Source organism: Hyla sarda, chromosome 5 (assembly GCF_029499605.1).
Source record: "Hyla sarda isolate aHylSar1 chromosome 5, aHylSar1.hap1, whole genome shotgun sequence".
Taxonomy (NCBI): domain Eukaryota; kingdom Metazoa; phylum Chordata; class Amphibia; order Anura; family Hylidae; genus Hyla; species Hyla sarda.
Genome location: NC_079193.1, coordinates 45034268 through 45060447, shown reverse-complemented (window position 1 = coordinate 45060447; position 26180 = coordinate 45034268). Strand labels below are relative to the sequence as shown.

Genomic DNA, 26180 nt, shown 5'->3' with positions numbered 1-26180 from the left:
TGTAGATTTGCAGTGTTTTGCAGGGGTTTGCGACTTTTTGTTCACTTCAAGTGAAAACTGAAATTGATTTTTCTAAGATAGTTTGCAGTTTTTTTGCTTACAGACCAAAGTCGCAAAAAAAAGGGCTTAGGCTTAGTTTCGACTAGTTTTTTTGTCCTGCGTTTTTTTGTTTGAAAAAAATAAATGCAAGAAAAAAATGCCTGAGAAAACGCCAGTGCAATTTCCTGCGTCTGGTGTTTTTTCAGGCGTTTTTTCATTGGTGTGGAAATAGCATTTTTTGGCACCTTGGCAGTTTTTCCAGCCTTTCCAAGTTGAACTTTTTGAACTTTTTGGCTGACTCCAGAGAAAATTGCTGCTGTTGCTCTTCCTGGGAACAGCCCCTTTTTTTCACAGGTGAAAAAACGCCAAAGAAAAATGGCAAATGCAAAACATACATGGCGTTTTTAATGACGTTTTTTCACTCCCATAGGCTTCCCATAGGCCGTCAAGGAACTGAAAAAAACGCCCAAAAAGAGAGAAAAAATGCCAAAAGGATTTAAAAAAACGCCAAAATGAAAAACGCCAAGTGGAAAAAGAATTTTGCGATTTCTCATTGATCTACAGCTAACATCTGACCGCAGCATTTTTTGGTTCAAAAAACGCCATGCGGAGATTTGTAGTTGGTCAAAAAAACGCCATGCGGCAGATTTGGCGTCTTTCTCTACGTCCCCCCCCCCCCCCAAAAAAAAAAACAAGAAGAAACTTAGTCTAAGGAGCGTGTGTGTCATTGAATGCACCAAATATAAGAAAATAAAACCCTCTACAGAAGTGGTCTCAAACTGTCCCCCTCTAGATGTTGCAAAAGTTCAACTCCCAGCATGCCCGGACAGCCAATGGCTGTCCGGGCATGCTGGAAGTTGAAGTTTTGTAATATCTGGAGGGTCACATTTTGAGACCACTGCTCTAAAGACAATGACAATTGCGCCCTTATCAAGTCCATGAGGGACTTAAAGTAAACCTGAGCAAAAGCAAAGTCCGTCGTCCCTTCCTTTTTTTGCTGAGGATTTTCTGCTCCTACCTGTTATAAGAATTGCTTATGCCACAGATAGAGGAAGATCTGTCATGCATAGTCAGCCAGCAGGATGGTCACCTTCACATTTCCATTTGATCGTTCATGGATACCTAAATTAAACTCTACCAGAACGTTGGATTGTCCATGCTGGAAACAATTTATCAATGTTGGGCTGTCCTCCACTATCACCATTTCTAACACCCTGTTGACTTCTTTCTGTGGTTTTCTACATCAAGAACTCCATGTATCCCCCCCCCCCCCCCCTCCACCACCACAGGATCTGAATGACCTAAGACAACGCATCAATGAAACAGTGGAGTCAATATCTGAGGATATGCTGCCCATGTCTGGACAGAACTGGTCTACTGCCTAGACATCCGCCGTGTCACCAGTGGAAATCCCTTTAAGGGTAGGGTCAAACACACACATCGCATCTGCAGCATTTTTTACGCTGCGAATGCGCCTACGGCAGTCCCAGATCAACGACAAAGCGGGCTCCCTGCTGCGGCCGGTAGCTCTGCATGTCCGTTTATGACTGCCGGAGGTAAATCTGCTTCTACGAGCGGACATATAAAGCTACCGGCAGCAACAAGAAGCTCACTCTGCCCTCGCTCTGGGGGTCTGTCATTTGCGCATCCGCATCATGAAATACCCTGTGGATGCACTGTATGTGACCCTACCCTAAGGGTAGGGTAACAGGAGTCGTATTTTGCTGCCTATTTGCTGTTGCTTATTTTCATACCCATTTTGCTACCTATTTACTTAAATGGGAAATATAATACTCTGCAAAATGTGACCCTCCCTTAAATGTATGTAGTGGATGGATAAAACTTGTACAGATAGTTTATCTTTTCCTGTTAATAAGTTTGTGTTATGTTCTCTCCACTCTGAATTACATGGCTATAATTTTGCACTGTCCTTTTTTAATCCCCCTGTACAAATATATTCATACACTATTCTACAATTGTGAAATTAGTAAGAATACAGTTCCAATCCCGGTACATCCCGTACATGGACATACTGCAGCGATCACAAAAAGGATGAATAGATCTTCTTTTTCCTATGCTGGAAACTTTGGCCCCATAAAGGAAGAATAATAACAACTTCTGCTTTTACTACAACTGAACCTCTAACAGATTTAGAACCTTGTTATTAGTAAATAATACCTTGATACATATGAATTAACTGAACGAGCTTCATCTTCTATAACTATTATGTACCCAGTCACGTGTGGAGCTCATCCTGACCATGTCTACTCATAAACCTCTTCAGAGCTAAATTTATCTTCTAGAAAAAAAGCTGAAAATTTTTATTTCCACTCCTCCAGATGTTTTCTCTCCACTTAGTTATAAAATATAAACATCCCAAAATATAGAATTCCAATGCGGAAATCTATAGTTTAAAAGCTTTATTCCAGTAAAATCCATCATTGGACATAGCAACAGGTCATGTGACGCATTTCAGGTGATTTACAGCAGAAATGCATCACGTATATTTAATTATATCCAATATTTGATTTTACTGAAATAAAGCTTTGAAACATTATGTTCCCGCGCTGGAATTTTTGGGTTTGTGTCCCTGCACCATCCGGGACACGGAGGGATGTCCATATAAATATCAATACAATTTTATTTTGCTGAAAAATGCTTCTGACAAGATGGACACCATAAAAACCCTAGTGTCTGTATTTGGGCAGTAGCAGAAGAGAGCAATACAGCCATGTTTTAGCGATTGTATCATGTTGACAACAACCTTACCCTCCATGGATCTACTATACAAAATCACCGTAGATCGAATTTTAGTTATAAAACTGGTCATGCAGCTAAGTGTATGGTCAGCTCTTCCCAACTCCATAAACATGCTCAGCTTGGCCAAGTATGCATATGCTTCTTCTATGAGGAGAAGGGAAAAAGCTAAATTGACAATCCCTATAGAAACATCTTATTTCTGATTGGAACAACGATTTAGAATTGTTGAAAGCCAATATTCATGATCCATCTTCCCCTGATATCAGCTGTTGGGGAGAAACAGGGACCCGGTATACATTAGTTGACCAATCCTGCCAAATTCATCACATTTACAATACTTTTATCTAAAATATATAGCCAACTTAAAGGCTGCAATTCTTTTTATAATTATGCTTAGGAAGGTGGAAAATAAAAAGCATACACGTATATTCATTGCTCAGCACTTCAGAGTTTAGAAGCATGACTTATGGCCCGCTCAGCCTATCAGTAGTTGAGGCGGGACACTTCTGCAGCCACTGATTTGCTAAGAAGGCTCATGATTTCACTTCCCTGAACCCAGAAGCTCTGTGCAGCACGGACTGGAGCTCCTTGATAACAGAATAATTAAAAAACGTTTCCAGGATAACTCCTTAAAAGAGGACCTGTGGCCAACCCGAAAATATGAAATTGAGCTTAGGGTTCCCCGATCACACATGTTTTTACAGTTTTGTGATATGTTTTTCTGTACCTAAAATCTGAAGGTTTATAGTTTGTCTGACAATTCAGGGAATCAGTCGTGTATTACATTCACACCCCCTGACTGTATAATCCCGCCCATTACCTGACAGTTGTTCCCATTATTAATATTAAGTTCACGCCCATCTGACTCATTCCCTGAATTGTCTGACAAACTATAAACCCTCCTATCTCAGGAAAAGGAGGGCGGATCAAGAAACTGTAGAAAGGTGTGTGATCAGGGCATTTAAAGCTATTTAATGACAATAAAATCTAAATTTTGGGGGTAACATGTTTTTACTGGTTGAAGTAATTGATGCTGTAGTGGTTTCCAGACTGGATCCTGGAGCTTTAAAGGGGTATTCTGGCCCTAAGACATCGTATCCCCTATCCAAAGCATAGGGGATAAGATGTCATATCGTGGGGGTCTCGCTACTGGGGACTGCCTCAATCTAGCATGCAGCACCCACCTGTGAGCACTGCAGGAAGCGCTGGAGGCTCCAAGTCTTATGCCTCCCAACCACGGGGAAGGAGTATCGTGACATCACGCCCCGTCCCCTCAATGTAAGTCTATGGGAGGGGGCGTGACGGCCATCACATAGACTTGCATTGAGGGGGCGGGGTGTGACGTCACGTGAGGGCGGAGTCGTGATGTCACGATATTCCTTCCCCGTGGTCGGGAGGCATACGACTTGGAGCCTCCAGCGCTTCCTGCAGTGCTCACAGGTGGGTGCTGACTACTAGATTGCGGGGGTCCCCAGCAGCGGGACCCCCACGATCAGACATCTTATACCCTAAACTTTGGATAGGGGATAAGATGTCAAGGTTGGAGTACCTCTTTAACACCATCTTCAGTTTCCAAAGCCTTCTTCCCATAGTCTCTTTCCATAAAACATGGAATAATCTTGGCAATGGTTATCACCTATATCTCTAGCATGGACGTCAGGTGCAGTAACATAACATAATGTCGCACTTTACAATTAGCTGGAACTTATTATAAGCGTCTCACTGTAAATTCTGGCCACCTACAGAAAAAAAAATGTGCAGAATACATGCGCCATGTAGCACCAAAGCACAGCAGATGATCTCCGCCATAGTGTTTGCAGGTGCTTCTCTCTACATATACAGTACAATACGTTCTTGTTTTCATCCACTGATCGATGCCAGGAGGTTCTGTTTGGCTCATACATATATGTCCCCTCCTTTCCTCCTTAGGCTTCAGATAATAGCTATATCATTTTAGAATATCGTGTTCCTTTTAATTTGGGCAGCTCCGGCACATACTTGTTCTCATGTTTAGATAAGCTAGTTTATATTGGATGATAATGTATCTCCGTGCCTAAACTTGCAGGAAGAAAGATAGGAGCAGATTTTAGCCTGAAAACTTGAGATTTGTATTTAAAGCTGTGAAATATTCTGTAATTATGTGTCGAAAGGTTAGAAGGACAAGCGGTTCTGTTTATGGTTTATATCTGTATTTTATGGGGCACGGCCATTATTGTTAAATGTTGAAATTCATTTTCATTTTGCCTACAAAGAACAATATGTTTTCTGCCAAGAATATCTGTTTACCCAAAAAGGCGATAAGGGAATCATCACAGGATGCAGTAAACTATTCTCTGTAGTTTACAACTTTTTAAATGACTTTTTTGATCAGCAGTGTCTCACATACAGGGTCAATAAGGTTGTAAACCTGTCCAAAATATATCCAGGACTGCTTAAAGGGGTACTCCACCCATAGACATCTTATCCTTTGGATAGGGGATAAGATGTCTGATCGAGGGGGTCCCGCCGCTGGGGCCCCTGCGATCTCCCAGACGTTCATTTAGAGCATTGTGTGCAGCACCAGAGACTTGTAAAGTCACGGCCACGCCCCGTCATGCCCCCTCCCATAGACTTGTATTGAGGGGGCGTGGTCATGACGTCACAAGTCTCTGGTGCTGCACGCGATGCTCTAAATGAATGTCGGGTACAGCAGAGAGATCGCAGGGGTCCGCAGCGGTGGGACCCCCACGATCAGACATCTTATCTCCTATCCTTTGCATAGGGGATAAGATGTCTAGGAGTGGAGTAACCCTTTAAAGGGGTTATTCCAAGATTACACGGTATCACTTATCCACTAGATAAGGGACAACTAGCTAATGAGTGGTATGACACAGAGGCCACTTTTCGGTCAATATTAGGTGCATCTTGCTATTATCAGGTTAGACCTACATTTGCCTTCAGAACTGTCTTCATTCTGGGTGAATTTATTGTTATGTTCAAAAAAACCAGTTTGAGAGGATGTGAGCTGTGTGACATGGTACATTTACCTGATGGACGGAGCCATCAAAAGAGGAGTCAATTGTGGTCATTAAGGGATGGACATGTTCAACAACAATACTCAGGTAGGCTGTTGTGTTCATTCCATGCTCGATTGGTAATAAAGGGCCCAAAGTGTCCCAAGAGAATATCCCCCACACCATTACACCACCACCAGCAGCCTTAACCACTGATACAAGGCAAAAAGTATTGGGGGAGATTCATCAAAACCTGTCTAGAGGAAAAGTTACTGAGTTGCCCATAGCAACCAATCAGATCGCTTCTTTCATTTTCAAAGAGGCCTGTGAAAAATGAAAAAGTGATCTGACTGGTTGCTATGAGCAACTGCACTACTCTTCCTCTACACTGGTTCTTATAAGCCATTTCAACTTATTTGAATGGAATGTATAACCCTACAAAGGGATTCCCTTGTCTATAATCCAATGAATATTAGCAAAGTGGTGAGAAGGAAATGGCCCCTACAACATATGAGAAGAGGATGGGATGCTTACTAGGACGCTTTGCGTAGTAGCATTTTATTATTTTATTTTTCTTGTACAGTACACTGCAATACCCATAATACCTGTCACCAAATATAACTTTTAATATAGTGTTCCTTGTGTAATTACCAGACACTTTCCCATTTACTTGCTTTTAAATTTTTCAACATAAATATGTTTAAAATGTAATAGAAAAAACTGTGAGTTTGGTCTTCTCCCAGCCTGGCAGGAGTCCGAAGTCAGGAAGTGTTTCTCTGCACTGAGCTTGATTGACAGCTGCACAGAAAGTGAAAGCTCCACAGATTCTCACAGAAAGCCAGAGGGGGGAGGGGTGTTATGAGTAATTTGTATAGATCATCCAAAGATGAGCCAAAAAATACCCATTCTTCCCATATACCCTAAGGACGTGAGTTAAAAGTGCAATCTTTATTGTATTGTACGCACGCAATTTATATTAAAATACTAGGAGCCACTGTAATCCACTTCCCTAATAAATGTGAAATGACCAACTGGTTCAGTATTGGATGTTGATTACACCAGATAGCGGTGCCTGCAGAACACCACTAAACTGGATACTTGGACAGATGGCTGCCTATATTAAAATCTTTCACACTGCCCCCCTCGACATGTTTCGCTGGATCACCAGCTTTATCAAGAGGTAAGCGGGCACTTAGGGTATATGGGAAGAATGGGTATTTTTTGGCTCATCTTTGGATGATCTATAGGAATTTATTGGATATTTTGACCCTCCATATACCGGTCTCTCTCCTCCTTTTTGGTTATGAGTAATTTGGGAACATAGCCTGCGGTAGTTGAAAACAGTTTATTTGGTGACAGGTACTTTTTAAGAAGGCCTCGGCTGCCAAGACATGACCTGTCAAACAGTCAACTAGATACTGAAGTCTAAGGTGGCATCTAAGTGTCACAAGTGTTCCTCTGTACACTGAATAAACTATCCTCTGTTTTCCTGTATTATTTTACATTCTATCATTGTTTTACTTAGTACGTATATGTGATTGTTTCGCTGTTGTTTATATTTCGGTATATAAACTGCGGCATACTGTCCCCATTCCCCTAATACCAGTACCATGATAACATCCAATGCTTCTGGGATGAGGATGGCCCTTGCAACCATCATCAAAGACTCCTGTTCTGTTTGATGAATCAATAACAGGATAATAAAAACCAGGCCTCCCCAATGCAGAACATTAAGTCTTGTCTGTTTATGTCTTGGGAAAGCAGCAGATCTTAAAACTGCAGATCTGGACTTTTCAACCGTCCTTAACCACAAGAAAGCCCCATAACTTTTCTACAATGTATACATTCTGACATTGCTCGATCCATATATACATTATAATAAATATATCCTGTTTAATGTTTCATGTTTGTGCAGAACATCTAATGGAATAACAATGAAGCATCTTAATATAAGCTTAAAAGCCCATCTCTATATAATTGATGTAATAACTAAAAATAAGGAGGCTGTGAATGCTAATACTATAGTATAGACTTCAGCCACTGATCACTGTCCATAAATATAGATGGTCTGGCCTGGGGTGCAATAAGCTCCATTGGTGCCTATGGTGAGAGTTTTACAATGTGCCCTCACATTAAATGCAGTGGTCTCAAACTGTGGCCCTCCAGATGCTGCAAATCTTCAACTCCCAGCATGCTTGGACAGGCATTTGCTGTCCGGGCATGCTGGGAGTTAAAATGTTTCAACATCTGAAGGGACACAATTTGAGACCACTCTAATCTCCTCTTTTCCTCCATAATCTGGTACTGTGACAGTCATCCAACGCAGATTTTGCATGGAAATACCAATACCAATCTTAAAGGGGTACTCCGGGGAAAAACACATTTTGTCAAAACAACTGGTGCTAGAAAGTTAAACAGATTTGTTAATTACTCCTATTTAAAAATCTTAATCCTTCCAGTACTTATCAGATGCTGTATGCTCCACAGGAAGTTGTGTAGTTCTTTCCTGTCTGACCACAGTGTTCTCTGCTGCCCCCTCTGTCCGTGTCAGGAACTTAAACTTGAGCAGAGAGCACTGTGATCAGACAGGAAATAACTACACAGCTTCTGTGGAGCATACAGCTGATAAGTACTGGAAGGATTAAGATTTTTAAATAGGAGCAATTAACAAATCTGTTTAACTTTCTGGCACCAGTTGATTTGAAAAAAATTGTGTTTTCCAGCGGTGTACCCCTTTAAAGGAGATCAGGAGGAGTAAAATAAGACTGATTGGCTTTGCCAGAAATTCTCCAAAGATGTAACTGACTATATACATTGCAATCAGAGCCTTTCACTCTTTTCACATTTTGTTATATTTTTGGCTCGGTATAAAAAAAAAAAAAAATGTAAGTGTTCCCCATCATTTTGCATTAACGACACCATAATAACGAAGTGAAAACATATTGTTAGAAATCTTTGCTAACTTATTAAAAAGGAAAAACTAACATCTTGCAGTATTTAGTTGAGGCCCCTTTGGCAGAGATTCCAGCCTCCAGTCTTCTTGGTGATGAGGCCACAAGGTTTACACTCCTGGATTTGGGGATTTTCTGCAATTCTTCTCTGCAAATCCTCTCAAGCTCTGTTATATTGGATGGGGACCATAGGTGGAAGCCATTTTCAGGTTCTACAGAGATTTTCCTTTGGGTTCAGGCTCTGGCTGGGCCACTCAAGGTTATTCACAGAGTTGTCCCCGAGTTTTCCCAGAGTTGTCCCTGAGTTGTGCCGAGTTGTCCCGAGTTGTCCCTGAGTTGTCTTGCTTCTGTATCTTGGCTTTGTGCTTAGAGGAATTGTCTTGTTGGAAGGTGAACCTTTAGCCCACTCTGAGGTTTGGAGCACTCTGGATCAGGTTTTTATTAAAGCCCATGTCCAATATTGTGAGCCTGTGCAATCTTCAGTTCCGTCTTAGGGAAATGCTGGCCATATTGGGTAGCATAGTTGCCGTGGCAATTTTACCATGCTCAGCAAAGTTCTGTGCACAAGCGCTTTTCTGATGAACAAGACTAGTACACAGAACTTCGCTAAGCGAGGTACAGTTGCCCAGCGTAGTCTGTGTCTCCCCAAACGGGAACTGAAGATTGTGTGGGCTTACAGCTGTTGATTTGAGCTTTAAAGAGGTACTCCACTGGGAAAACTTATAATTTTTTCTATTTAATCAACTGGTGCCAGAAAGTTAAACAGATTTGTAAATTACTTCTATTAAAAAATATTAATCCTATGCTCATGTTTCTCTTCATATCGTAAAAATCTTTCGCCTTTTATTAAAGATTTCCGTGGAGAGGAATGAAACTGAAATGAATTTCATAGCAATTTTTGCACTCTCCGGCTTTTGTCGGAGCTTAAAAAAATAAAAATAAATAATGATTAATCCTTCCAGTACTTATGAGCCACTGTTATGATCCACAGGAAGTTCTTTTCTTTTTGAATTTCCTCTCTGCCTGACCACAGTGCTCTCTGCTGACACCTCTGTCCATTTTAGGAACTGTCCAGAGCAGGAGAGGTTTTCCATGGGAATTTGCTCCCACTCTGGACAGTTCCTAAAATGGACAGAGGTGTCAGCAGTGAGCACTGTGGTCAGTCAAAGGGCCTAAAGACCTTCTGAATACGTTGCAGTTATATACTATGCTATATATATATATATATATATATATATATATATAGACTCCCCCTATCTGGACAGTAACTTTATCAGGACTGCCCCAAGGCACCCTTCTGGAAGCAGGTGACATATCCCGGTATGTGCCTTAAAGGGGTACTCTGCGCATGATTGCGGGGACCCCCCCCCCCCATTATCCCCAGGCTGGAACCAAAGGGTTCTGAATAAGGAAGCTTGGGGCTTCCGTGTATGTGGCGTCACGCCACACCCCATCCATTCACATCTATGGGAGGAGGCATGAGGGCTAGTACACAGACGTCACGCTCCCTCCCATAGATATGAATGGAGAGGGGCGTGACGACTGTGGTCGCCCATCATCCCGCTAGGAACAGAGTTCGCTCCATGCTACGATTTCTAGGTGCCGTGCCAGAGATTGCGAGGGTCCCAGTGGTTGGACCCCACTGCGATCAGACATCTATCCCCTATCCTTTGCATAGGAAATAAAATGTCTAGGGGCGGAGTACCCCTTTAACTGTGGGATACACTGCAGCCTTCTTTCGATGTTATGCATAAACTTGAAGCTCCTTGATGTGAATGGGACCCCCCATCTTTGGGCTACATGGCTGTACAGCTTTACCAGCTTATCTACAAAGCCTTATCTGTCTTACGAGGAGGTTGCTTTACCAGGAGAGGATCTGGGGATGCAGAGCTTTGAAGCCTATAGTCATGTAAACACAGTTATTCTGGGGTCATGTGAAAGGGACTGTGAATGGGATTGTGTTCCACTATGTTCTTTATACAGATCACTGATAGTAGAATACCAACAATTCGCAATACCCTAAATAATGCAGACCTGAAATAGAGACAAACCTGGCCGGTGACCTCTGCACTGGACATGTTCTCCAATGATTCTTATAATAAATATGTTTTAGGACACTTGACCCGTGGTGAAAGAAAAGTACTAACATGCTGGTGCCAATATCCATAGGCTTTGTATATCCTGCAAAGTTTGCATTAGTTTCTTACAAGTACCAAACAGAAAAGAGTATATATATATTGTGACAGTGTGGCAAGGAGATGGTTTATTTCCCTACCTGATCCTGGAGAAACCTCCACCTGGGGCCTAATCAATGAGGCAGCAGAGAGGGGAAGTCTGTTTAACCCCTTAAGGACCAGGCCATTTTACACCTTAAGGACCAGAGCATTTTTTGCAATTCTGACCACTGCCACTTTAAACATTAATAACTCTGGAATGCTTTTACTTATCATTCTGATTCCGAGATTGTTTTTTCGTGACATATTCTACTTTAACATAGTGGTACATTTTTGTGGTAACTTGCATCCTTTCTTGGTGAAAAATCCCCAAATTTGATGAAAAAAATTAAAATTTTGCATTTTTCTAACTTTGAAGCTTTCTGCTTGTAAGAAAAATGGATATTCAAAATACATTTTTTTTTGGTTCACAAATACAATATGTCTACTTTATGTTTGCATCATAAAATTTATGAGTTTTTACTTTTGGAAAACTCCAGAGGGCTTCAAAGTTCAGCAGCAATTTTTACATTTTTCACAAAATTTTCAAACTCACTATTTTTCAGGGACCAGTTCAGTTTTGAAGTGGATTTGAAGGGTCTTCATATTAGAAATACCCCACAAATGACCCCATTATAAAAACTGCACCCTCCAAAGTATTCAAAATGACATTCAGTAAGTGTTTTAACCCTTTAGGTGTTTCATAGGAATAGCAGCAAAGTGATGGAGAAAATTCAAAATCTTCATTTTTTACACTCGCATGTTCTTGTAGACCCAATTTTTTTAAAGGAAAAATTTTTTATTTGTATTTGAAACCCAATTTCTCTAGAGTAAGCACATACCTCATATGTCTATGTAAATTGTTCGGCGGGCGCAGTAGAGGGCTCAGAAGGAAAGGAGCGACAAATGGTTTTTGGGGGGCATGTCACCTTTAGGAAACCCCTATGGTGCCAGAACAGCAAAAAAAAACACACGGCATACCATTTTGGAAACTAGACCCCTCGGGGAACATAACAAGGGGTAAAGTGAACCTTAATACCCCACAGGTGATTCACGACTTTTGCATATGTTAAAAAAAAAACATTTTTTATCTAAAATGCTTGGTTTCCCCAATATTTTACATTTTTAAAAAGGGTAATAGCAGAAAAGCCCCCCAAAATTTGAAGCCCAATTTCTCCTGATTCAGAAAACACCCCATATGGGGGTGAAAAGTGCTCTGCTGGCGCACTACAGGTCTCAGAAGAGAAGGAGTCACATTTGGCTTTTTGAAAGCAAATTTTGCTCTGGGGGCATGCCGCATTTAGGAAGCCCCTATGGAGCCAGAACAGCAAAAAAAAAAAACACATGGCATACCATTTTGGAAACTAGACCCCTTGGGGAACGTAACAAGGGGTAATGTGAACATTTATACCCCTCAGGTGTTTCACGACTTTTGCATATGTAAAAAAAAAAATAATTTTTTTACCTAAAATGCTTGGTTTCCCAAAAATGTTTCATTTTTTTATAAGGGTATTAGCAGGAAATACCCCCCAAAATTTGTAACACAATTTCTCCCGAGTACGGCGATACCCCATATGTGACCCTAAACTGTTGCCTTGAAATACGACAGGGCTCCAAAGCAAAAGAGCGCCATGCGCATTTGAGGCCTAAATTAGGGACTTGCATAGGGGTGGACATAGGGGTATGCTACGCCAGTGATTCACAAACAGGGTGCCTCCAGCTGTTGTAAAACTCCCAGCATGCCTGGACAGTCAGTGGCTATCTGGCAATACTGGGAGTAGTTGTTTTGCAACAGATGGAGGCTCCGTTTTGGAAACAGTGGCGTACCAGACGTTTTTCATTTTTATTGGGGAGGGGGGCTGTGTAGGGGTATGTGTATATGTAGTGTTTTTTACTTTTTATTTAATTTTGTGTTAGTGTAGTGTAGTGTTTTTAGGGTACAGTCGCATGGGCGGGGGTTCACAGTAGTTTCTCGCTGGCAGTTTGAGCTGCGGCAGAAAATTTGCCGCAGCTCAAACTTGCAGCCGGATACTTACTGTAAACCTCCGCCCATGTGAGTGTACCCTGTACATTCACATTGGGGCTGGTGGGGTGGGAGAGAAACATCCAGCTGTTGCAAAACTACAGCTCCCAGCATGTACGGTCTATCAGTGCATGCTGGGAGTTGTAGTTTTGCAACAGCTGGAGGCACACTGGTTGTGAAACACCGAGTTTGGTAACATACTCAGTGTTTTGCAACCAGTGTACATTCAGTTGTTGCAAAAGCTACAACCCCCAGCATGTACGGACAGTGGAAGGGCATGCTGGGACTTGTAGTTATGCAACAGCTGGAGGCATACTACTTTGGCTGGGGATGCTGGGGATTGTAGTTATGCAACAGCTGGAGACACACTGGTTTGCTACTTAACTCAGTGTTTCACAACCAATGTGCCTTCAGCTGTTGCAAAACTACAATTCTCAGCAGTCACCGACAGCCAACGTGCATGCTGGGAGTTGTAGTTATGCAACAAGCAGATGCACCACTACAACTCCCAGCAAGCACTTTAGCTGAATGTGCAAGCTGGGAGTTGTAGTTATACAACAGCTGAAGGTACACTTTTCCATTGAAAAAATGTGCCTCCAGCTGTAGCAAAACTATAAGTCCCAGCATGCCCATAAGGGAATGCTGGGAGTTGTGGTGGTCTTCCTCCTGCTGTTGCATAACTACAGCTCCCAGCATGCCCTTTTTGCATGCTGGGAGCTGTTGCTAAGCAACAGGAGGAGGCTGTCACTCACGTCCAACTGCTGATCAACGCTGCAGGTCAGTCCCTCGCCGCCGCCGCTCCTGGGGCCCCGATCCCAACACGGACGCCGGGGATCGGGGTCCCCAGCTCCTGGGGTCCTCTTCCCGCACCCGATCACGTCCTCCGGAAGAGGGGCAGAGCGGGTTGTGGGAGTGACACCCGCAGCAGGTACCCTGATTGGTCGGCCGGTAAACCGGCCGACGAATCAGGGTGATCGTGAGGTGGCACCAGTGCCACCTCACCCCTGCTGGCTATGGCTGTTCGGGGCCGTCAGAGATCAGCCAGTAATTCCGGGTCACTGTAGACCCGATTGACCCGGAATCCACCGCAGATCGCTGGGCTGAATTGTTCAGTGATCTGCGGCCATCGCCGACATGGGGGGTCATCATGATGATCGATATCAGCAGGTATCGGGCACCGGCTCACCTCCGGCTAGCGGCGGGGGGCCGGGAATGGACAGGACGTACTCAGTCCTTAAGGACTCGGAAACGGGGGCGTAGGAGTACGTCCATTGTCCTTAAGGGGTTAAAAAACTGAAAAACAGAATAGTCTGGGCTCTCCCTAAGGGTATGTTCACATTACAGATTTGTAGCTGAATCTCCGCTCGGGGAATTCAGCGAGCGGAGATGCAGCTGGCGGCAGCGGTAGGACCGCACAGCAGGACCGCTGTCACCATTGACGGCTGTGCAGTGCCGTGCAATGCTCTGATCTGTAGAGTTTTCCTCAGCTGAAATCCACCACATTTTATGGGAAACCTTAGTAAATATGTTGGGTTTTTGTGAAAATGTCGTGAACACGCCCCCTTTCTGAGACCATACCCCTTTCCCGGCTACCACGCCCCTTTTAGGGTTTTCTTAGCAAAATGGAGAGTTATTCGGGTTTTTCGAATTCTGGCGCAAACTCTGGCGCAAATTCTGGCACCGACAGAATTTATGGCGCAATGCGACAGATTCTGGCGCACAACCCGACAAAACGTGTTGGGTTTGCAATAGTAAATGAGGGCCATCATGTCCATTGCCAGGTCGGCACAGCAAGGGCTGCAGAGGACTCCAGCGTGGACTCCCGGAGTGAGAGCAGTGGCTCTGGGAACATACAGCAGGTGGCTGTATGAATGGGACTTTATGTTCAAATATAAAGTGTATCTAAAAAGGCTGCAGGACTTATTTGGGGGAGATTTATCAAAATCTGTGCAGAGGAAGAGTGGTGCAGTTGCCCATAGCAACCAATCAGATTGCTTCTTTCATTTTCCACAGGCCTCTTTAGAGGCCTGTGGAAAATGAAAGAAGCAATCTGATTGGTTGCTATGGGCAACTGCACCACTCTTCCTCTGCACAGGTTTTGATAAATCTCCCCCATTGTGTCTAAACTGGCAGGGAAAAGCCTCCCAGTTAATCGTCAGGGCATACTACATGTGTAGTGAAGTGGCTAGATGGCCTAGGTGTTATTCTTATGTTTTGTTTATCCTGCAAACTGTTTAATAAACCTGGCGAGGAGCCAGAATTGCAAAAAGGACCTGCTGTTTGCCGGATTATTGTGAAAAAATTTGTCCTTTGGCTACAGCAAAGGACGATCTCAGAGTGAAACCCCTACAATATATATATATATATATATATATATATATATATAAATAGCGTGTGCATCACTGCAGCTCTTATAGGCTATGTCCACATTTTGGAATGTCCACATGGAAATTCTCTCGGCGGACATTGCAGAGACTGCATGCACCAGCTCAATATGCTGGCGCTAGGACCGCACAGGAATGCGTTGTCTCATGGAGGCCTATGCATTCTGTGCAGAGCCTTCAGAAAGCATGAACAGGTTTTTTTCTTTCTACAGACACGTAATTCCCCCATGTTCACAGACCAGCAGAATCACGGTAAATTTAACCGGACTCCTCTGCAGCAGAAATTCCGTGCAGAATTCCGAGCGGAGGTGAGAACATAGCCTTAGTGTTTACCTTGTGTTTTCTGGTAACTTAGAGGTTAAATGGGCACTGTCATGAAATCTAAAAATTGATATGTTATACATATGATATACTTAAGTGCTACAACATATCTCTAATATACTTTAATTTAAAAAAGTGATTTTAAACAAGTTTAAAATCACTTTTAAATTCGGCCACTAGGGGTCGCCCTCCTAGTGGCCGAATGCATTCTGCAGTGACGTCACTACTGGATTTCGACTCATTTCAGCCTGGCAATGAGTCGAAATCCAGTCACTGCGGTGCTCGCTCGCGCCTGTCAATCAGACAGGCGAGAGCGAGCACACTGATAGCTGGGGCTGCGCGCATTGGCCAGCTCCACTGGCCTCGCGCGCGGCCCCGTCCACCCGCCCCCGTTACCCTGTCCGGAGGCAGCTCATTGATCCTCTGGTAAGTCTTCACCACTGGAGGAATGGGGTGGGGGAAGCGGGGTTCGGGAGAGCGCCGCCGCCGCCGCGGCTGCTGCTGCTCCCGAAGTAGCACTGCTGCGCTAATAAAGTTATTATTTTCACCACAGGGTGCCTCCAGCTGTTTCACCACTACAACTCGCTCAGCACTAGAGGTATGGGGGTGGGGAGCGGGGTTCGGGAGAGCGCCGCCGCCGCCGCGGCTGCTGCTGCTCCCGAAGTAGCACTGCTGCGCTAATAAAGTTATTATTTTCACCACAGGGTGCCTCCAGCTGTTTCACCACTACAACTCGCTCAGCACTAGAGGTATGGGGGTGGGGAGCGGGGTTCGGGAGAGCGCCGCCGCCGCCGCGGCTGCTGCTGCTCCCGAAGTAGCACTGCTGCGCTAATAAAGTTATTATTTTCACCACAGGGTGCCTCCAGCTGTTTCACCACTACAACTCCCAGAATGCCCTGACAGCCAGTAGATGTCAGGGCAAGCTCGGAGTTGTAGTGGTGAAACAGCTGGAGGCACCCTGTATAGTGAGCTAAGGGCGGAAGTGCCGGCCCCAGCAGGCATCAGTGACGTGGTGCCTGCTGGGGAAGTCTGCCTGGTAGTGAGCACACTACCAGGCAGACAAAAAGGGATTTTAATATAGTAAAAAAAAAATGTAAAGGGAGGGAGGGGGTTAGGGAGAGATGGGCAATAGGCAGGGACAGAAAGAAAGAAAAAATGGATGGTGGGAGCTACCCTTTAATCACTACGGACAATCCTCTGCAGAATAAAGAGCAGAGGCAGAATACTCCTTAGGCTACTTTCACACTGTGGTTCACAAATCCGTTATAAAACATCCGTCATATTCAATTCTATACTGATTTATCGGACGTTATATAACGGATGAATAAAACGATTATAACGGATGAATAGATTTCTAACGTCCGTTAATTAAACAGATAAATGTTTATCGTTATTATCCGTTAATACCTTATTATTAACGTCCGTTATATTCACCGTTGTTTGACCTCTCCCTACCTGCACACCTTGCAACAGCTGAAGCTCCTCCTCCTACCTGAAGGGGAGGGTATAAAAGGAGGACACAATGATCCTGCCGCAGTCTGCAATTCAGCATTGAGAGGGAGAGTACTATCGGTTGCTTTGCTTGCTATCGGGGGGGGGGGGGGGGGGGGGGGTGCAGGAGGGTGCACTACTCTGCCTCCTGGAGGGGGGGGGGGTGCAGGAGGGTGCACTACACTGCCTCCTGGAGGGGGGGGGGGGGTGCAGGAGGGTGCACTACACTGCCTCCTGGAGAGGGGGGGGGGGGTGCAGGAGGGTTCACTACTCTGCCTCCTGGGGGGGGGGGGGGGTGCAGGAGGGTGCACTACTCTGCTTCCTGGAGGGGGGGGGTGCAGGAGGGTGCACTACACTGCCTCCTGGAGGGGGGGGGTGCAGGAGGGTGCACTACTTTGCCTCCTGGAGGGGGGAGGGGTGCAGGAGGTTGCACTACTCTGCCTCCTGGAGGGGGGGGGGGGGGGGGGGGTGCAGGAGGGTGCACTACTCTGCCTCCTGGGGGGGGGGGTGCAGGAGGGTGCACTACTCTGCTTCCTGGAGGGGGGGGTGCAGGAGGGTGCACTACTCTGCCTCCTGGAGGGGGGGGGGTGTAGGAGGGTGCACTACTCTGCCTCCTGGAGGGGAGGGGGTGTAGGAGGGTGCACTACTCTGCCTCCTGGAGGGGGGGGGGGTGCAGGAGGGTTCACTACTCTGCCTACTCTGCCTCCTGGAGGGGGGGGGGGGTGCAGGAGGGTGCACTACTTGGCCTCCTGGAGGGGGGGGGGGTGCAGGAGGGTGCACTACTCTGCCTCCTGGAGGGGGGGGGTGCAGGAGGGTGCACTACTCGGCCTCCTGGAGGGGGGAGGGGTGCAGGAGGGTGCACTACTCTGCCTCCTGGAGGGGGGGGGGGGGTGCAGGAGGGTGCACTACTCTGCCTCCTGGAGGGGGGGGGGGTGCAGGAGGGTGCACTATTCTGCCTCCTGGAGGGGGGGGGGGGGTGCAGGAGGGTGCACTACTCTGCCTCCTGGGGGGGGGGGGGGGTGTTGCAGGAGGGTGCACTACTCTGCCTCCTGTAGGGGGGGGGGGTGCAGGAGGGTGCACTACTCTGCCTCCTGAAGGGGGGGGGGGGTGTTGCAGGAGGGTGCACTACTCTGCCTCCTGGGAGAGGGGGGGGGGGGTGTTGCAGGAGGGTGCACTACTCTGCCTCCTGGAGGGGGGGGGTGCAGGAGGGTGCACTACTCTGCCTCCTGAAGGGGGGGGGGGGGTGCAGGAGGGTGCACTGCTCTGGTTCTTGGGCTGTTAATAGAGAGCTGTTGAAGTGCTAACGGGCGGATGGCGGCGGATACCCAGAACAGACTCCTACTGCTGCCTCCTGCTGTCTGACCAGGAAGTAGAGAGGGTGTGACAGGGGGTGTGAGCACTACTCAACTTTCCCATGTGACTTCAGGAGTGGGAAGTCTCTACTGAGCATGCTCAGTTGCACTAACGGACGTTAAAATTAACAGACAATAACTGGTGTATTTTGTAACGTCCGTTACGCCATAGGCTTCAATGTTAATAATTAACGGATGTTCAATGATCCGTTAATTATAAACAGAAAAAAAAATACTGCATGTCCGTTCTATTCTTCCGTTATAACTAACGGACGTTAGTTTAACGGAACAAACGGAAGATAAAAAATTCCATTGACTTTAATGGGATTTATTAACGGAAGTTTAAGGATCCGTTATAAAAGACTTTATAACGGAATTTCATAACGGATCTTTAAATGGAAGAACTTTATAATGTGAAAGCAGCCTTACCTGTAACCACAACAATGTTTCTCAACCAACGTGCCGCCGACAGTTGCAAAACTACAACTCCCAGCATGCCCAGATAGCCGAAGGCTGTCTGGGCATTCTGGGAGATGTAGTTTAGCAAAATCTGGAGGTCCACAGTTTGCATACTACTGGACACAGACAACTACAAAATGAGATATATATATATATATATATATATATATATATATATATATATATATATATACATAGTGAGAGAGAGAGAAAACCAAACATAAGGCAAAAAGTGTAACCCCAGCAATCAGAATATACAGTGATATTTATTCACCCATACATAAGGTGCAAGGTTTCGACCCTCTTAATGGGGTCTTTTTCAAGCAAGAACTCATTGAGAGGGTCAAAATGTTGCACCTTGTGGATGGGTAAATAAATATTTCTTTATATTTTGGATTGCTGGAGTGCCGCCTTTTGCCTTATTTTTGGTCCTCCGGATTTGGATTACCTTTGGTTCGCTATTATCTTGGACTATATATATATATATATATATATATATATATATATATTTTAATAACAGATGTATAACCTACAGCAGACGTTTATGAACAGGATAGGATCAATGCGAAATCAGTTTTCAGAAGTGAAATACGATTATACTTTTACTTTTCTTCAATAAACCATCATTTCCTGAACAGACATTACCATTTACTGTGTATGGCATTCTTTAAAATCAGTCAAGTCTATTGAATTATATGAATACATTGAATGTATATCAACTACTGACATTCTTTCCTTTATTAGGCAACATCCCCTATGAATATAACCCTAATGATAAACACACTGGCCCTTATTTACTAAGAGTGTTTTGTAGGTTTCTTTGTGGGTTTTAATTCCCTACAATTTATTTTCCACAGTATTTACTAAGGTTTCCCTACATTTTCCACTTTTCCTACACTTTGTTTTTTTTACACATGTTCTGATCTGTCGGGTTTTCCTCAGCTCAAATCCACCACATTTTCTGTGGAAACTTTAGTAAATATGTTGGGTTTTTGTGAAAATGTCAGGAACATGCCCCTTTTTGGAGACCACGCCCCTTTCATGGCGGTCACGCCCCATTTTCGAGTTTTCTTAGCAAAATGGTGAGTTAGTTGGTGTTTTTTCAATTCTGGCGCAAAATCTGGCGCAGACAGAATTTCTGGCGCAATGCCACAGAATCTGGTGCACAACCCAACAAAATATGTCGGGTTTGCAATAGTAAATTAGGGCCAGTGTCCATTGTCTCAGATTAGACTAGTGCAGTAACAACTCCCAACAAATCTATCTTCATAGGATTTCTAATAGTTTGCGGTATTTTTCATCATACATAAAATAAATGAGAAAGGAAAAAATAAGAGAATAAAATAAAAACACATACAGAAAAATCTCTTATTTAGTTTATGGTAGATATAACATAAAAAACAAAAACAGAAAGAAAGCGCAACTATGTGCTGTTATTCCCCTATGGGAGTAGGTTCTGTAGTGTAACGGGGTACGCTCACCTTTGTGTGTTGTACTATGAGCACAACACCATCATGTGCTTGTAGCCAACAGCTTGGCTAAGAGGTATGGAGTGCAGCTGGCATCAGATCCCGTCCTTCTGATGGTCAGACAGGTTGACATGGCCTGGGTTTCAGGAACAGACAAGGGGTAGATTCGGCCTCTGCAAGGTGTGGTGCCAGGCAGTAAATCAATGGGACAATCGTATGGACGATGTGGAAGCAAGACTTCAGCAAAGTCCTGGAGGAACGAAGGTAAACCGGGCAGAGGACTAGACGATGATTTCAACTTGGTCCCACGTATATGAATACAGTGGTTGTTGCAGTACGGACCACAGCGAATAACGTCTCCAGTTTTCCAATCCAGCTGTGGGGCATGAAGCTGCAACCAAGGTAGGCCAAGCAACAGAGGAGAAGTACAGTGACCGTAGAGATGTACAGTGGTTTTAAGAGGCGAGACATCGGCAGATGATACCTATGCACTAGGGAGGCATCAATAGTTCCCTAATCCGGAAATTCAGAAGTGTGAATGGGAGTGTGAAATCACATAGAAATCTATGGACTTTAATTTGAGGTGGAATTCCGCAAGCGGAAATTCTGCCATGCGAATAGACCCTTACTTTTAGGCTGGGTTCACACTGCGGAATTTATGAGATCCAAGATCGAGCCAGCGGCACTAGGACCGCGTGGACTGCATTGCCGTCCCCATAGATGTCAATGCATTTCTGAGCAGATCTCCCAAAAGATCCACCCAGAAATGCATTGCCGTCTATGGGGACGGCAATGCATTTCTGGGTGGATCTTTTGGGAGATCTGCTCAGAAATGCATTGACATCTATGGGGACGGCAATGCAGTCCACGCGGTCCTAGTGCCGCTGGCTCGATCTTCAGCAGAAATTCTGCCCAGAGATTTTGCAGTGTGAACACAGCCTAAGGGTAAGATTCTTTGAAAAAGTTGCATAGAAACAGTGTGTCGGCAGATAAGAACCATTTGGCCCATCTAGTCTGCCCAATAATCTGAATTCTATCAATAGTTCCTGGCCCTATCTTATATGAAGGATAGCCTTTTGCTTATCCCATGCATGTTTAAACTCCTTCACTGTATTTGCAGCGACCACTTCTGCAGGAAGGCTATTCCATGCATCCACTACTCTCTCAGTAAATTAATACTTCCTGATATTACTGCATAAACCTTTGATCCTCTAATTTAAAACAATGTCCTCTAGTGGTAGTTTTTCTTCTTTTAAATCTCCTCTCCTCCTTTACTGTGTTGACTCCCTTTATGTATTTAAAAGTCTCTGTCATATCCCCTCTGTCTCTTCTTTCTTCTATACATATTAAGGTCCTTTAACCTTTCCTGGTAAGTTTTATCCTGCAATCCATGTACTAGTTTAGTATCTCCTCTGAACTCTCTCTAGAGTATCTATATCCTTCTGGAGATACGGCCTCTAGTACTGCGCACAATACTCCACGTGAGGCCTCCCTCACCAGTGTTCTGCACAGCGGCATGAGCACTTCTCTCTTTCTACTGCTTATACCTCTCCCTATACATCCAAGCATTCTGCTAGCGTTTCCTGCTGCTCTATTACATTATCTTCCTACCTTTAAGTCTTCTGAAATAATTACTCCTAAATCCCTTTCCTCAGATACTGAGGTCAGGACTGTGTCAAATATTCTATATTCTGCACGAGGGTCTTTACCCCCCAGGTGCATTATCTTGCACCTATCCACATTAAATTTCAGTTGCCAGAGTTCTGACCATTCTTCTAGTTTTCCTAAATCCTTTTCCATTTGGCGTATCCCTCCAGGAATATCAACCCTGTTACATATCTTTGTGTCATCAGCAAAAAGACATACCTTACCATGGAGACCTTCTGTAATATCACTAATGAAGATATTAAACAATATTGGTCCCAGTACAGATCCCTTAGGTCCCCACTGGTAATAAGACCTCACTCTGAATATTCTCCATTGACTACAACCCTCTGTTGTCTGTCACTCAGCCACTGTCTAATCCACTCAACAATATGGGAGTCCAAGCTCAATGACTGCAGTTTATTGTTAAGTCTTCTATGTGGGACAGTGTCAAAAGCCTCACTAAAATCTAGATATGCGATGTCTACTGCCCCTCCGACATCTATTATTTTACTCACCCAGTCAAAAAAATCAATAAGATTTGTTTGACATGATCTCCCTGAAGTAAACCCATGTTGTTTTTCGTCTTCCAAACCATGGGATTTTAGATGCTCCACAATCCTATCCTTTATTGTGTTTCCATTAATTTCCCCACTATTGATGTCAGACTTACTGGCATATACCGTTTATACTCGAGTATAAGCCGAGTTTTTCAGCACGATTTTTCGTGCTGAAAACACCCCCCTCGGCTTATACTCGAGTGAACTCTCCACCCGCAGTGGTCTTCAACCTGCGGAGCTCCAGAGGTTTCAAAACTACAACTCCCAGCAAGCCCGGGCAGCCATCGGCTGTCCGGGCTTGCTGGGAGTTGTAGTTTTGAAACCTCCGGAGGTCCGCAGGTTGAAGACCACTGCGGCCTTCGACATCATCCAGCCCCCTCTCACCCCCCTTTAGTTCTGTACAGTACTCACCTCCGCTCGGCGCTGGTCCGGTGCTGCAGGACTGTCCGGAGAGGAGGTGGTCCGGTGGGATAGCGGTTCCGGGCTGCTATCTTCACCGGGGGCGCCTCTTCTCCGCGCTTCGGGCCGGCCCCAGAATAGTCACGTTGCCTTGACAATGACGCAGAGGTACGTTCATTGCCAACGTACTTCTGCGTCATTGTCAAGGCAACACCTCTATTCCGGGCTGGAAGCGCGGAGAAGAGGCGCCCCGAGTGAAGATAGCAGCCCGGAACCACTATCCCACCTGACGACCTCCTCACCGGACAGCCCTGCAGCACCGGACCAGCGCCGAGCGGAGGTGAGTACTGTACAGAACTAAAGGGGGGTGAGAGGGGGCTGGATGATGTCGAAGGCCGCAGTGGTCTTCAACCTGCGGACCTCCGGAGGTTTCAAAACTACAACTCCCAGCAAGCCCGGACAGCCGATGGCTGCCCGGGCTTGCTGGGAGTTGTAGTTTTGAAACCTCTGGAGCTCCACAGGTTGAAGACCACTGAGGGCGGATGATGAGAAGAGGATGATGAAGGGGGGGGTGTGGGATGATGACAAGAGGATGATGAAGGGGGGGTGTGGGATGATGAAGGGGGGTGGGGATGATGACAAGGGGATGATGAAGGGGGGTGTGTGGGATGATTACAAGGGGATGATGAAGGGGGGTGGGGATGATGACAAGGGGATGATGAAGGGGGGTGGGGATGATGACAAGGGGATGATGAAGGGGGGTGGGGATGATTACAAGGGGATGATGAAGGGGGATGTGTGGGATGATGACAAGGGGATGATGAAGGGGGGTGGGGATGATGACAAGGGGATGATGAAGGGGGGATGTGTGGGATGATGACAAGGGGATGATGACAGGTGATGATGATGAGGGTCTGGATGATGACAGGCGGTGATGATGATGAGGATGTTAATGACGGGTCTGGATGATGACAGGGGGGATGATGTATTTCCCACCCTAGGCTTTTACTCGAGTCAATAACTTTTCCTGGGATTTTGGGTTGAAATTAGGGGTCTCGGCTTATACTCGGGTCGGCTTATACTCGAGTATATACGGTAGTTGCTTGATTCCTCTCTACTACCTTTCTTGTGAATGGGCACGACATTTGCTAATTTCCAATCTTCTGGGACAACTCCTGTTACCAGTGATTGGTTAAGTAAATCTGTTAACGGTTTTGCTAGCTCACCACTAAGCTATCTTAATAATTTTGGGTGTATCCCATCAGGCCCCTGTGACTTATTTGTCGTCACTTTGGACAGCAAACGTAGAACCTTTTCCTCTGTAAAGACACATGCATCAAACGATTCATTAGTCTTCCTCATTAATGGAGGTCCTTTTCCATCTTTTTCATTTGTAAAAACTGAACAGAAGTCATCATTAAGGCAGTCGGCTAGCCCTTTATTCTCTTCTACATACCTTCCTTCCTTTGTTTTTAATTTAGTTATTCCTTGTTTTAATTTCCTTTTTTCATTTATATATCTAAAGAATGTCTTATCCCCTTTTTTCACAGACTGACCTAGTTTTTCTTCTGCCTGCGCTTTGGAAGTTCTTATAACTTGCTTGGCCTCTTTCTGCCTAGTCTTGTAGATTTCCCTATCTTCATTGCTCTGGGTTGTTTTATAATTACTAAATGCTAGCTTTTAGTTTTTTATGATTTTGGCCACTTCTTCTGAGTACCACAGTGGTCTCTTCCTTTTTCTGCTTTTATTGACAAGTCTAATGCAATTTTCTGTTGCCTTCAATAATGCGTCTTTTAAGTAGTCCCATTTCTCCTGGACTCCATGCAATCCATTCCAGTCTGATAGGGAGGGACTCATTTATGACTCATTTAAAAAAAGTTTGTTTTTCTAAAATCTAAAACTTTAGTTTTTGTGTGATGTGACTCCTTCACTGCTCTTATATTAAACCACACTGACTGGTGATCACTAGATCTCAAACTTTCGCCTACAATAACATAATATACCAAATCCCCATTTGTGAATACCAAATCCAAAATGGCCTCCCTCCGGGTTGGCTCCTCAACCACTTGTTGTAGAGATAATCCCAGTAGGGAATTTAGAATATCTGCACTCCTGGCAGAACTAGCTATTTTGGATTTCCACTTTGTATCGTTAAGATTGAAGTCTCCCATAATGATAACTTCTCCTTTCATTGTCATTTTATCTATTTCCTCAACTTGTAGATCATCTAATTCTTTAACTTGGCCAGTTGGTCTATATATCACACCTACACGAGTTACTGCATGATTACCAAACTTCAACGTAACCCAAACTGACTCAATGTTGGCCTCACTAACTTGTATTAGGTTAGATTTATGCTATCTTTCACATACAGGGCCACTCCTCCTCATTTTTTGCCTTCTCTGTCTCTCCTGTATAAAGAGTACCCTGGTATGGTTATGTCCCAGTCATTACTTTCATTAAACCATGTCTCAGTAACAGCCGCTAAATCTACATTCTCAGATGCCATTATTGACATTACCATTTCTTAACCTATGTGCTACTGACATTGTTCTGGTATTGTTTTCTGGGGCATTTGGACTCGCGGATTTTCCCTCTTTTGCCCCCCCCCCTTCCTAGTTTAAATACTTCTTAGCAAATTCTTGGAATTGTTCACTGAGTACATTCGTTCCTTTAAGAGAAAGATGCAAACCATCTTTTTTGTACAGTTCCTTTCTATTCCAAGTAGAGCTATCATGAGACACAAAGCCAAATCCTTGCTCTTGACACCATTTGCTAAGCCATAAGTTGAACTCCTTAATGCGCCTCTGCCTATCATTCTAAACATTATGTACAGGCAGAACTTCAGAAAATGAAACAGTGGATCCAAAATCCTGTACATCATTACCAAGTGTTATAAAAGATTCCTTCACCTCTGAAACTTCATTAGAAGCCAGGTCATTTGTGCTCCTTTCCTGCTTTGCTTGCTTAACAATATTAAGAACACGTCTTCTATCTCTTCTAGCAGTAGAACCAGGGAGACATCTCACAAAACCATTGAATCACCCACCAACAGCTGCTTCCTTTCAGACTTCACTTTATCTTTGTTGTTCTTTGCTGTAGTCTTGCATACACTTGACATA

At 44.6% G+C, this 26180-nt stretch overlaps 1 protein-coding gene and 1 pseudogene across 1 annotated transcript in view; one reads left to right on the top strand and one right to left on the bottom strand.

The window, feature by feature from the left end:
• The window catches only part of SVIL (supervillin), a 316448-nt gene that overhangs the window by 283794 nt on the left and 6474 nt on the right, over positions 1 to 26180 (bottom strand). The gene's annotated exons all lie outside the window — the stretch shown is intronic.
• On the top strand, positions 9546 to 9668 carry LOC130274725 (U5 spliceosomal RNA; annotated as a pseudogene).